Consider the following 14,591-nt stretch of genomic DNA (forward strand, 5'->3'; position numbering starts at 1 on the left):
ACACCGAGTCTACCTATCTCCGTGATCAACTCGCTCCACTTAGTCACCCTCTTCATGCCTCCAAAATCTGACTCTAAATTTGGTTCACGGTCACGTGGCGTCTCCATCCGGTTAATAACCACCACTCATCATGATCTTGGATGATGGATGAAACTAAAACCACGGCTATCTCATATCCATCCATATCATATAAGTTCATCCATCCAGCCACACGGCGTTTCGACGAGGTGGGAGTGGTGCCTTGGTTTTGTTGCATTGGGAAGGGGGTTTGGGTGTTGGGCAGGCAGGCATTCAAATTGGGGGGGGGGGGGGGAGTGTCAGGGTCGACCTTGGGAATGGAGTTTGTTGGAATTTGAAAACACTTGGCCTGCCCTGCCCTGCCCTGCCAAGCCAACCCCTGTCAGGTCCGCTAGCTTAACTGATGGATAGACGGGCAGTTGTTGAATGGGCAGGGAGGGGGGCGTATGTTCCAAGGGGGGCCTACAAATATACGAGGGCCGAGCATTTGGATGTGTTGGCCAAAGCAATATCTGTGTTTTTTGTTTAACTTTTTCTTCGGATTTTTTAATTTTTTTAATTTTTATTATAATTATTGCTGTTGATGTTGTTTCATATTCTCAAAAATAAAAAATTGCATGTTTTATGGTTTTGTATTCACACATGTGAACACACACACATAGAGAGATACAGAATTATGTGAGGTTCTACAATCCAAGATTTAGTAATAACTTTTTTAAGACTTTTTTTAAACTATTGAGTTGTAACTAATGCCATGTGGGAGGTAAATTATTCTATAGTTTAATGTTATTAAACATCATCATTGACCAATAAGGAATTACAAAATTGTATATTTATAAATATTATCTTTGTTGTAGAGCTACATTATAAAAAACAAGTTTAAATTTAGTTCAGTAAAAGTTCTGCAGTGATATCATTACATGAATAGATTTGCAACCAGCTAACTTTGTCTTTCTCAATTAACCATTAAAACTTTTTTAATTCTCTTGAAATATATATTTATTTAATAGAAGATTAGTAATGATTTTGAGGGTTTTGAGGATTTTGGTGAAATTGTTCTTACAAACAAAGTCTCATACTCTTTGCACATTTTTACAGTCTTTAAAATAGAATTGTATTTAAAATAGAATACATGTCTTGATATTATTTTATCAATGATTTTATTTTAAATGATTGAGTGTATTCCAATGTAAAAAAATATTGCCATTCCACACTATTTAATAATAGATTACTTATTGAATTTTTCTTGAATAATATTTTAAGAAACCAAATATGCTTGAGAGTTTTTATAATCATAAAAAATATTCTTATTTTTTTCTTTTTCTTTTTTTTCTTTCTTGAAGTTATATTGTCTTCTAAAAATTACATTTTTGGCACATATATATATATATATATATAGATAAAGAAAAAGGAAAAAAAAGTAGATTGAAATACTTTATAAAATATTGTGTAAATATAATATTATTTAGTGCATGATAAAAATTAAAAATAAATATGATATATAAGCCAAAATACATGAGTTTTTTAATACATAGGAGTTGTTTGTATTAAAATTGATTAATTCTTGTTATACTTAAATTTGACTTAAAGTCTATTCAATCTTTGGAAACTATACTTATATTTATAAAAAAATTAATTGATAGTTAGTGAAATAGTTAATGTATATTTTTAGTAATATTAGTTAACAAAAAAATTACAAAAGATAATAGCAAGCAATCAAAAGATATATCCAATTATATATAAAAATGTGTATAACAAATATTTACACTTTCTATGGTCTAAAAAAAAAGAGTTATATCTTTCTTCTAAAGATATTTGTTAAATACTATTAAATATTTTTTTTTAATTTAAATTTTTTTCCAATAGTTATTGAAATAGATTTAGTATTAATTGAAAATTAATTTACCTTATTTATCTTATTTTTTAAATTTTTCTATAAAATATTATATTATCTTTAATATATATATATATATCTTTATAATATTATTCTATAATATTCAATTTTTATATTAAAGCATAATAATTATAATACCTGTAAAGTTAATTTATCCATTAGGTTGAATTTTGAAGATATTCCCATTTATCATGATTTCTTATTTGCATGATGCCATAAAAACTCTTCTATATTTGCCATAGATAAATCTATACTTATCTTACTTCTCCTAATTGATAAAGTTTGGATGAACAAGTCAACAAATTATTTTTAATACATTATTAACTACCTCAATAATTCTGTAATACAAAAAATCAATATTACATCTTACAGTGTCTCTAATTAAATTTTTATGCTATTGAACTCAACCAAATATAAGATATAAAATACCCTCACATTTAATTATGTAAATAATAATTGATTGATACTAATATTTCTAATATACTACTTAATATATAACCATATATCTATGATTATTTCTCAAGGACAAGAACTCGATGAAAAAATAATTTAGACAAGTGAGCCTTCACTCAAAGAGAGGTAACAAAATATATATAAACAAGTATATATATTGAAAGAGAAACTGGAATGGCTATTGCCAAAAGGCAAGAAAACTAGAGACCCTTGAAACTAGATTAGAAGCAAGAAAAGAGTTGACAAGAGTGAAGAAGCCTTCACTCTTGTCTCTATATATACTATCTAACTAGGGGCTATGTGGCGACGTTCTATAGGACCTCCAATATGTGTTGACTTTGTAGGACACATGCTTTGACTTACAAGGCAAGTTTTTCTACGTGTAGGCCACATAGTTAGCTTGATCTTCAAGCTAACAACATGTGTGGTACATGGCGAACTTGTTGACCACCTTTTTAATCCAAAAAGTCAATTAAAGACACCTATGAAGTCAAAGCAGCATCTATGAAGCTTCTAGGAAGCTTCCATATTAAATACTATAGAATTAACTTACTTTTACCTACTTTTACTTACTTCTACCTATTTGTATATGTAATTACTAGCTTACATGATTATGTCCGTGACATTACTCCCCCTTCTAGGGACGAGTTCCACGAGGAGCGGTCATCATATGTTGAGGAAATCTATGATGTGACGAATTATATTCACCACATACTCTGATCTTTGTTCTCTTCGAAGATGATTGATAGGGCCTCTCAACCATCGGTAGTGTCCCATACTAGGGCGGAAAGACTACCCAGTTATTTGATCATTGTTGAGGCCTTCGTAACTTCCTTCAAATAGAATATTTGAAACACCATTAGGAGTTGTTCCTACCTCTAGCACAATCACCAAACATCAGGAGTCCCTTCCCAAATCGTGATACCAAATGCGTTGTATCTTGCCATCTATTCGAGGAAGAACATGTCGTTCTTGAAGATCTTCATCTCGATTGCGTCATCTTGGAGGTTGTGACAATCATAATGTCTCGTCCGACAGGTCAGCAAATGAAGGCTCTTGAGTCGAATCCAGTGGTTATTGATTCTCCATCTCCTGAGCGTCACTACTACAAAGAAGCTACGAACAAGAATTGAAAGTAGAATGTTATCTTGTATAGATGTTGTTTCTTTTATAAAGAAGGTTTTCATCTTGATTTTGATGGATGTCATCAATGAAAAGCATCCACCGCCTTTGTTACATTTACAAGATTTTTTATTGGCTCCCATGTGCATTTACTAATATCATATCCGTGCCAATGGACAAGATATTCTAATTTATTTTGGCAGCGCCTTGAATCTAAGACTTCTTCTACTTCAAACTCTTCATTATTGTCCACTTCTATAGGAGGAGGTAGAGCTTGTCATCTTTTTGGTATGTCCACTATCTTGTATGGTTCAAGAAGAGACACGTGGAATATTGGATGGATTTTCATTGACTCCGATAGATGTAAACGATATGCAATTGGATTGATTTGTGCAGAAATAGAAAATGGTCCCAACCTTTGATAGTCCAACTTGTTACAAGGACAAGTGGTCTTGATATTACGACAAAGTAGCCATACCTTATCACCCAAGATGAATGATGGTTGTTCCTTTCGATAGACATCCGGATTGACCTTTTGTTGTTCTTGAGCCTCTTTTAACTGCGCCTTCATCGTTGCATGTAGCTCTGATAAATGTATTGCGAAATCTTTCGCAGCAAGATTATCAACTTTTAAAAATTCAAAAGTATCAAGTCGTGGATGATAACCATAATTAGCAAAGAAAGGTGTTTGTTTTGTAGAAGAATGTACCATGTTAATGTAAGCAAATTCTGCCAATGGCAAAAGAATTGTCCAATCATCTTGTTGGTAATTAATGGTACATCTTAAATATTGCTCCAAAACTTGATTATCACGCTCCGTTTGTCCATCAGTTTGAAGATGGAATATCGAAGATAGTTTTATATCCACTTTAAGAATCTTGAAAAGAATCCACCAAAATCTTGATACAAATTGAGTTCTCCTATCTGATATAATATCCTTGGATAATCCATGATAGCGATAGATATTGTCAAGAAAGAGCTTAGCTGTTTCTTCACTTGTGATAGATTTTATACATGGTACAAAATGTGCCATCTTGATAAAACAATCTACTATCACGAATATAGAGTCATAAGAACCTGAGATTGGAAGATCCGTGATGAAGTCTATAGAGACAGAAGACCATGGTTGTTCTGGAATGGGTAATGGCTGAAGAAGTCCAAAAGGTCGATGACGAGGAGTTTTCGATCTTGAGCAAACATCACATGATTGTACAAAATCTTTAACTGCCTTCCACATTTGAGGCCACCAAAAATCTCTAGATATCAGCTCTAAAGTCTAATTATATCCAAAATGTCTTGTTGTTGGAAAGTCGTGACGAGCTTGAAGAACACGTTGTCGTACTGTAATTATTTACAGTATGTAAAAATTAGTGAAAACATGTAATATGTTTATGTCTTAATGTGAGTTAGAATAGTTAGTATGTTAATTTAAAATGAATTGAAATAAGAAAAATTATTTGGAAGTTAATCTAGTTTGATTATAGAGTTTATATTATATAGGATTTAGATAGTTAGTATAAAGATTAAGGGAAGGGAGGAGTTAAAAGATGAAAATATAACTAGAAGGAGGCTTATTGGGAAGGATGAAAGTAAGGCATGGTTGGATGAAGGCAAGGGGTGAAGAACTTCATCCCTATTGGTCGAATACCATGCCCAATGGGCTTTGAGGAGGCTGCCCGAGGCCATATTAGGAATTAGGGTTCCTCTTTCGAGGCCATTCGAGCTTTTGAGGCTAGGGTCAGAAGGTTTAGGGTTTTGGGTATAATTTGGGTGAAGATTATGTGTGATTTCGAGTTTTTATGGAAAAGATATGAATATTCAAAGATAAGGTGTCAATTTCGTACCTACTGTCACTTCTTTTGGGCATCACATACGAATACGGAGAGCAACGGAAGATCGGCGATTGGATTTGGAGGGAACATTTTCTCGGCTACACATTCTATTTACTGTATAGTGAATTCTAAGAATGGGTGAAGGAGTTATGAGGCGTTGAAGACAGCACTTGTAATTTGAAGGCAGTAAGTATATCGTTTTGTTGCTAGTTATGGGTGAAGCCATATCTTGAGTTTCTGGACGAATTTTTGGCTCAATATTTCCACAAGTGTGTGTAATTGGGTTAAAAAGCTTTAGATCAAAGTTTCATAGTATTTGAATAATTACTTTGTGAGATATGAAGGAAGTTGTACACGGGTGTAAAAAATCTAGGGTTTGAAGCTATAGTTAGGGTTTTCAAGATATCACAAGATCCAAGACGAATTTACGGTTGAATTTTGGTGTGGTAGTTGCTAAAGATACATCAGTACTCCATGTAAAATTTGGAGTTGTTTCGACGGTTAGATCGTAAGTTATGAGCTGTTGAACTTCGGGAAAAATTCCTCATAAGGATATATAAGTTTTTTATAACACCTTATCAAGTATTTTGGTATTCTTTGGATTTTAAGGCTTGTATATTGATGTAATTGCTCCAAAGCAGAGGAGTTTATATATATAAAATTGTTACCCTTATATTTCAAACTTGATTGAGTATTTAGTGACAGCCAGAAGCCCAGCGCTTTTTTGAGACAAACTCTCTCTACCCCGACAACGTAAACGTGCTTCTCCTTCTGGAACATATAGGCGTCATTCGAAATAGAGTAGGTTGTTCTTGAATTCAAATTTACAGGGATCATGAGATTTAGAAGAATTATTCTTGATATCATGAACAAGAGGGTCTGAAGACATACTTAACTGGACTTGCTTAAGAAAAGTTAAATCAACAAACAATGTTGATTTTATTGCTCAAAGATGAAATTGCTCCGGCTTCAAGAGAACCATTCTTTGTTGCTCAAAAGCTGCATCTCCTTCTTTTGATGCAAGATAAGAACGTCTAGACAAGGCATCGGACAAACCTTGTTGTTTTTCTGGCCGATAAGTGATGATGAACTCGAATCTTGATAAAAATATGCTCCAACGAGCTTGGCAATGGTTTAATATGTGTGCTGACATAAAATATTCGAGATTCTTTTGATCTATATACACGGTGACTAGATTGGGAGCGCCTTCTAGATAATGATGCCATTCTTGAAAAGAATCTACAATTGTAAGAAGTTCTTTGACGTGGATCTCATAATTGATTTTTGCTACTGAGAATTTTCTTGAATGAAAGGCTACTGGATGAAGTTTGTCATCTGTTCCCATTTGTGATAAAACTGCACCCAGAGCAAAGTTCGATGCATCTGTTTCCATAAAGAATTCTTTGAAAAAATCAACACGATACAAGTTTGGTGCAGAAACAAACGCTGTCTTCAAAGATTCAAAAGCAACTTCCGCTTCTTGATTCCATTGGAGTTTGTCTTTACAAGTCAAACGTGTAAATGGAGCTGCAACTCGAGAGAAGTCCTTGATGAAGATCCGATAGTAGTTGGCAAATCTCAAAAAGCATTGGACATCTCTTATCGTTTTTGGGATCTTCCAGTCTATAATAGTATGAATTTTCTTAGGATCCATCATAAGTCCATCATTTGAAATGATGTAACCTAAGAAATCGACTTGAGTAGTATGGAATACACACTTTTTTATCTCGGCATAGAGTCCTGCATCTCTTAATTTTTGTAACACATGACGAACATGAAGTTCATGTTCTTCTGGATTCTTAGAATAGATCACGATGTCGTCTAGATAACAGACCACAAAATCATCCAAAAACTCTCAAAAAACATCATTCATTAGATGTTGAAAAGCTACTGGTGCATTTGTAAGTCCAAAAGGCATGGTGTTGTATTCAAAATGTCCATACCTAGTTCGAAATGCAGTCTTCCATTCATCTCTTTCTTTGATGTGTACTAGATTGTATGCTCCCCGAAGATCTATTTTTGTATAAATCTTAGCTTGATTCAGCTGATCAAGAAGTCCAGATATTAAAAGTAGTGGATACCTGTTCTTGATGGTAATCTTGTTGAGTCCTCGATAATCAACACACATCCACAATGATCTATCTTTTTTCTTCACAAATAGAATTGGAGCTCCTGCCAGAGATTTAGAATGGCATATGAAATTCTTGGCTAGATTTTCTTCAATATACTCCTTGAGTTCAGCCAACTCATTTTGTGATAAACTGTAGATTGGTTCAAATGGTGGTTGTGCTCCTTCTGTCACGGATACAAAAATACAGACTCGAGATCTAAGAAGAAGTTCAAGAAGAATTGATAAGAACTAGATTAATCAGATGAGTACAAGAACAATACCAGAGAGGTGAGCTAGAGCTCCAAGAGATGTGTTGTCAAGACTGAAGAACTCTTCAGCCTCAATTCCAATATATACTCCTATTTAGGAAGCTTCTCAAGTAACTTCTACCAACTAGGAAGCTTCTAGAAGGTTCCAAAGACTTGTTTCTAGAATATTCTTGAAACTTATCTCTAGAAGGTTCCAAGGACTATGTCCCTAACATCTTCTACCAACTAAGAAGCTTCTAGAAGGTTCCAAAGACTTGCTTTTAGAAGGTTCTAGAAACTTGTCTCTAGAAGGTTCTAACGACTATGTCCCTAACATCACCCCCTCCTTTAGCTTCGAGGTCTCTAGGAAGCAATGTTGTTGTTAATCAGTACCAACGCAAGAAAATGAAGATCTGTCGCATAACGTCTGCTATGAACTCCAACTGTTGTTCATGAGGCAAGTGGTTTATTCGCCCTTGAAGCCAATGATAGTGGCCCATTCCTTCAACTTCTGACCAAGAATAAACTTCCGTGTCCTCATTGTGAAATTGTCCTGCAAACATGCCTTCTGGCTGACCATTGTAAGCAAGCTTGGACTCAAATACAATCACCAATGATCGGTTACTCGGTATCCTCCGTTGTCGTCGTGGTGTAGGCAGTTCTTCATCTTGGAGTCGCCTTCGTGAGCTAATCAGTTGAGATAATCTGACTAGCATAGTATCTATCTCTTGGCTATCCATATCAGAAGATCAAACTATGGCTACTGAAAAAATTCTATTTTATCTTAGAGAAAATAACTACATCAACTATGAATTTTGGTGGTGCTCTCTCTCTTTCTTATATTCTTGGGTGAGCAAGCTTCAGGAAGAAGCTATCGTTGAACCGGCTTAGGTTTATGAGGATGTTGTTGATGAAACTCCTGTACCTTTTACGGCGCATTGGCGAGATTTTCAGCTGGCTCCCACGTTCGTTTATTAATGTCGTAGCCGCACCAATGAACAAGATACTCCAACTTGCCCCACCTTTGCCGTGAATCCAGCACTTTTTTAACCTCGTATTCCTCGTGGTTCTCAATCTCAATACTAGGTGGCGGACATTGCACTCTTCCAAGAAAAGACGACTCTCGATAAGGCTTTAACAGAGAAACATGAAAGACTAGATGTACCTTAATAGAAGCCGGTAATTCCAGACTGTACGCCACTAGATTGATTTACTTTTGGATGATAAATGGTCCCAATCTTCGATAGTCCAACTTATCACATGGTCGCTTGGTCTTGATATTCCATCGAAGAAGCCATGTTTTATCTTCAATTTTGAAAGTAGGTGCTTAATTTCGAAATCTATCTACAGACGCCTTGTAGGATTCTTGAGCGGATTGTAATTGAAGCTTCAACGTATTTTGAAGCTCTGATAGTTGTTTCGCAAATCCTTCAGCTGTTGGGTTGTTATTTGTTGATGGACTCAATAAATTAAGCTTCGGATGATACCCATAGTTGGAAAAGAATGGTGTGTATTGAGTCGACGCATGGAAGGTGTAATTATATGAAAACTCGGCTAGCGGTAGATATGTGGTCCAATCGTCTTGCTAATAGTTGATGCTGCATCGTAAGTATTGTTCCAAGACTTGGTTCACCCGTTCTGTTTGGCCGTCAGTTTGAGGATGAAAAGTCGAAGAAAGCTTGATATCCACCTTCAGTATCTCAAAGAGAGATCTCCAAAACTTTGATACGAACTGGGTTCCTCAATCTGATACGATATCATCCGGTAGTCCATGATATCGATACACATTATCGAGAGAGAGCCTTGCTGTGACTGCATCGGACGATGTCTTCTTGTAAGGGACAAAGTGCACCATCTTTGTAAGCCGATCTACCACGACAAAGATGTTGTCAAATGAGTTCGATGATGGCAAGTCCGTGATGAAGTCCATAGAAATTGAAGACCATGGTCGACATGGAATCGACAATGGCTGTAGGAGTCCATAAGGGCGATGTTGAGGATTCTTGGATCTTGAACAAATGTCGCAAGAGAGGACAAAATCTTTCACATCCTTCCACATTTGGAGCCACCAAAAATCTTGAGAAATAAGCTCCAAGGTCTTCTTGAATCCAAAATGTCTCCCAATTGAAAAATCGTAGTGAGATTGAAGAACTCGGAATCACTCTGGTCATTTTGGGATATACAATCGCTCCTCAAAGTATAAAAGATCTTCCTCCACCTTGAACTTATCGTCATTGGTATGCTACTTAATATCAATGGCTACTGAATCTTCAATGGTCACAGCATGTACCTGATTCAAGAAGTCAGCATCAATTGGCATAATAGTAGTTCAAAGCTGAAATTGCTCTGGCTTCAACAATGTCGTACATTGTTGATCAAACGCTGCTTCTCTAGCCTTTGGTAAAGGATACGATCTCCTTAATAAGGCGTTAAATAGTCCTTGCTACTTTCCTGGTCGATAAGTGATAACAAAATCGAACCTAGATAGCAACATACTCCACCGAGCTTGACGTCGATTTAAAACTCGAGCCGACATGAAATACTCCAAATTCTTGTGATCTGTGAATACGGTCACTAGGTGTGCAGCTCCTTCAAGAAAGTGACGCCATTCTTGGAAAGAATCCACTATGGCAAGAAGTTCCTTATCGTAGATCTCATAATTGATTTCAACAGCAGAGAACTTTCGAGAATAGAATGCAACCAGATGGAGCTTCTTGTCTTCTCCCATTTGTGAAAGTACAGCTCCCAAAGTAAAATCCGAAGCATCAATTTCTAAATAAAAGGCCTTTGTAAAGTTTGGATGTACCAAGATTGGAGCCATAGTAAATGCGGTCTTCAAGTCTTGAAATGCCTTCTCCATTAGAGGTCCGCATTCTAGCTTATCCTTGCATGTCAACCGAATGAGTTGAGCAGCAACTTGAGAGTAATTCTTGATGAAGATCCGATAGAAGTTGGCAAAACCAAGAAAGTATTGTACGTCTCTAACCATCTTCGGAACCTCCTAGGATACGATTGCTTCCACCTTCTTGGGGTCCATCTTCAAGCCTTTCGTAGTTGCAACGAATCCCAGAAACTCCATCTCTATTTAGTGAAATAAACACTTCTCCAACTTGGCATATAGTCTTCGCTCGCGTAGTTTCTAAAAGACAAAACGAACGTACTTTTCATACTCTTCTTTGTTTTTGAAGAATATCAAAATATCATCCAAATAGATGACAACGAAATCGTCAAGGTGTTCTCGGAAAATGTCATTCATCATATGTTGAAAGATCGCTGGAGCATTGGTAAGACCAAAGGGCATGACATTATACTCGAAATGGCCATACCTTGTACAGAACGCTGTCTTCCACTCATCTCCTTCCTTGATTCGTACGAGGTTGTAAGCTCCCTTTAGATCAATTTTTGTAAAGATCCTTGCACTTCTAAGTTGTTCTAAGAGACCAAAAATCAAGGGTAACGGATAACGATTCTTCTTTGTTACCTTGTTGAGGCCTCGATAATCCATGCACATCCGCAACGAGCCATCTTTCTTCTTCACAAATAAGATGGGTGCTCCAGTTGACGATTTTGAATGACGAATGAAGTTCTTGGCTAGATTCTCGTCGATGTACTTCCGCAACTCCACCAACTCCATTTGCGATAGATTGTAGATTGGGCCAAAAGGAAGTTGTGCTCCTTCCTGCAAGTCTATGGCGGAATCATATGGTTGGTGTTCCGGTAGCATGTTGACATTCTTCTTTTGAAACACGTCTTTAAAATCCTTATATTGCTCAGGTATACTTGTTGTCAAGATCTTCTCTCCGGTAGTTGGAACCGCATAAATGACAAACGGTGTGCCTTCCTTGGACGATCTTATAAACGCTCTTGCTCTAATGAATAAGGATTTCTCTATTTGGGGTTTTCTACTATGCTTGTTCTTGGATGGTTTTGTGGGAAAGGTCATCTTCCGCAACCTCCAATCTATGGATGGGTTATGCTTTTCCAACCAGGAAAGACTAAGAATAACAGGATTTGATGGGGTTCTAATAATATTAAAAATAATATGACTACTATGGCCCTTCAATGTCACTTCTATAGGTTTTGAATCATGAGTGACACTACCAGATAATAAAGGTCGTCCATCTATGACCTCAACGTGAACAGGTTTTGATTTTTGTACTAAAGGGATCTTATGACACTTCGCAAATTCTTCGTGTAAGAAACAAGAAGATGCTCCTGAATCTAATAATGCTAAGGTTCTCAGTTTCTGAAGGCCATTAAGCAAAGGGATTGTAAAGCAAAGGACAGGTTGAACGGAAAGAAAGAAACCTAGTTGTTGTTGCGATATTTCACTGTCCAGCCACACGGTTGCTATTGTGATTGGGCATCCTCGTTTTCCTGAACAAACGCACCCTTAGTCCTGACAATATGTCGATTTTACTTCATGGGGCAGTTTCCAACTTTGTGGCCTTCTTCACCGCAATACAAGCATAGACCTTCCTCCATACACCGTTTTTTTTTCTTCTAGAGTAAGTGATTTGATACGTATTTGCATGTCTTCTACCTCTGAATGTGAATTCATGCTGCTTGCCGACATAGTTGGGGTGTGGCGAACCGTATGTTGTCTTGAACGTTGATCTTGGCAGTGTTGGAATAGGTGATTATCGCACTTGACAGCTTGGCTAATAGCTTCATTGAGCGTTTTTGGATCAAGAAGAGTTAACAACAAATCCTTCACATCATCCCTTAAACCCCAATAGAATTGACTCATCAACGCTTCTTCGTCCCAATTGATGTCACATACTAATTACCTGAAGTCCGATGCATAGGCTGATGTGGAGCGCATCCCTTGTCGTAGTGACCGGATCTTTGTTGTAGCCCATCGAACCTTGTCGTGTTCACCAAATACTTTCGCTAACGCCTCCAAAAAGGTTTCAAAGTTGTTTAGTATGGACGATTGTTTCTCAAACAAAAGAAAAAACCATGATAGAACTTACCCTCTAAGTAAGGTTCCAACAAGCCCAACACGTGACTCCTCCGTTGAATAGCGTTCGGGCTGTAAAACTGTTATCAACCTGATTTGATTGACGAATCCTCGAAACTTGGAACGCGTACCATCGAACTTATCCAGAAGGCTAACCCGGGGCTCCTTATGTTGTAGAACCAACGGTGCTTGTCAAATTTGAGGCAAAGTTGCTTCTCCAAGTGCAGAAGTTTGAGGCTGGTGCAACTTAGATTGTGCCATTTCAGATGCTCCATCATTATAAAGTCTTGCCACGACTCCTTCAATCTCTGCAGTTCTTTGCGATAACGTAGCAAGGGCATTCATGATAGCATCCAACTTGGACTCCGAACCTTCCGTCATACTAATGTCTTGGCGTCTGGCCATTCTAAGAGAAGGACAAAAATGACTCTACAAGAAGACAATATTGGTTTAGAGGAGGGTACTCCGCAATCTCTAAAATCCCTTAAGAGCTTCAAGAAAAGGGGTAATCTATTCTCTCCAAGAAGAATAAGACTCCAATATTGTAATAAAAGAAGTATCAGTTTAGAGGAGGGTAATCAGCAACCTCTAAAATGCTAGTACACTTCCAAGCAGAGGGGTAATTCGCATTCTAACGAGGAAGAAACCAACTCTGATATCTGAGGTGAGTAAAGTCTCGACAAACTGTCACGGACATAGAAATACAGACTCGAGATCTAACAAGAAGTTCAAGAAGAACTGGCAAGAACTAGATTAATTAGATGAATACAAGAACAACACCAGAGAAGTGAGCTAGAGCTCCAAGAGATGTGTTGTCGATACTGAAGAACTCTTTAGCCTTGATTCCAATATATACTCCTATTTAGGAAGCTTCTCAAGCAACTTTTACTAACTAAGAAGCTTCTAGAAGGTTCCTGAGACTTGTCTCTAGAAGGTTCTAGAAACTTGTCTCTAGAAGGTTCTAAGGACTATGTCCCTAACACCTTCTTGAAGGTCAATTGAGCAATCATAGGGACGATGTTCTAGGAGTGTATCCGCATTCTTTTCTTCAAATACCTCTTGAAATTCTTGATATTAGCTTGGAATGCCACTTGAAGTCTTTTCACTAGTAGAAACGAGTGTAGCATAAATAATATATGGTGATTCTTTCATAGCAGCATGCAAAAAAGCTTTTGCACCTATAAATACGGGTTTAATTGAACTGGACTTATGACTCTCTAGTTGATTAACTACACTGTTAGTTATACTTTTAGAGAAAGTAAGAGTTCGAGAAATCCAATCTATTTGAGGGTTGTATTTTTCTAACCACGATAAACCTAAAATGACTAGATTAGAGAGAGATCTAGTGATATTAAATACTACAAAACTATTATGACCATTGATTATTACTTCTATAAGAAGGGTTTTGTGAGTAATACCTCCAGAAGACAATGGACGACCATCTATGACTTCTACATGAACAGGTTTAGTTTTCTTTACTAAAGATATGCTATGTCTTTTAGTAAATTCTTCATCTAAAAAACACGCTCAGGCTCCAAAATCTAACAAGGCAAAGACTTTGTAATGTTTAGGTCCTAAAATAACATTTAATGTAAAACAAGGAGAGGGCTCTGAGGAGAGAATAGGACCTTTACTAGATGTTGTGCAAGGTTCCAGCCACACGGTCCCTATTGTAGCTGGACAAACTCATTTTCTGACATATTATCTTCTTTCACAGCCATATTCCTCATTTTACGATTGCGTCGTTTCTTTGAACAATGTTGAGCAGTGTGCTTTGGTTCTCCACAATATAAACATAATCCTTCTTGACGACGACGAGTCTTTTCTTGCTCAGTAAGAGATTTGAAACGTACTGCATCAATTTGCATATCCTCTACTTCCGAATGTATGTGTTGAAGAGGTGTTGGTGTTGCCATTGAATTATATTAACGTTGAGGTCCACTTGTACGGT

Source organism: Physcomitrium patens, chromosome 17 (genome assembly GCF_059467195.1).
Source record: "Physcomitrium patens ecotype Gransden chromosome 17, ASM5946719v1, whole genome shotgun sequence".
In the NCBI taxonomy this organism is placed as follows: domain Eukaryota; kingdom Viridiplantae; phylum Streptophyta; class Bryopsida; order Funariales; family Funariaceae; genus Physcomitrium; species Physcomitrium patens.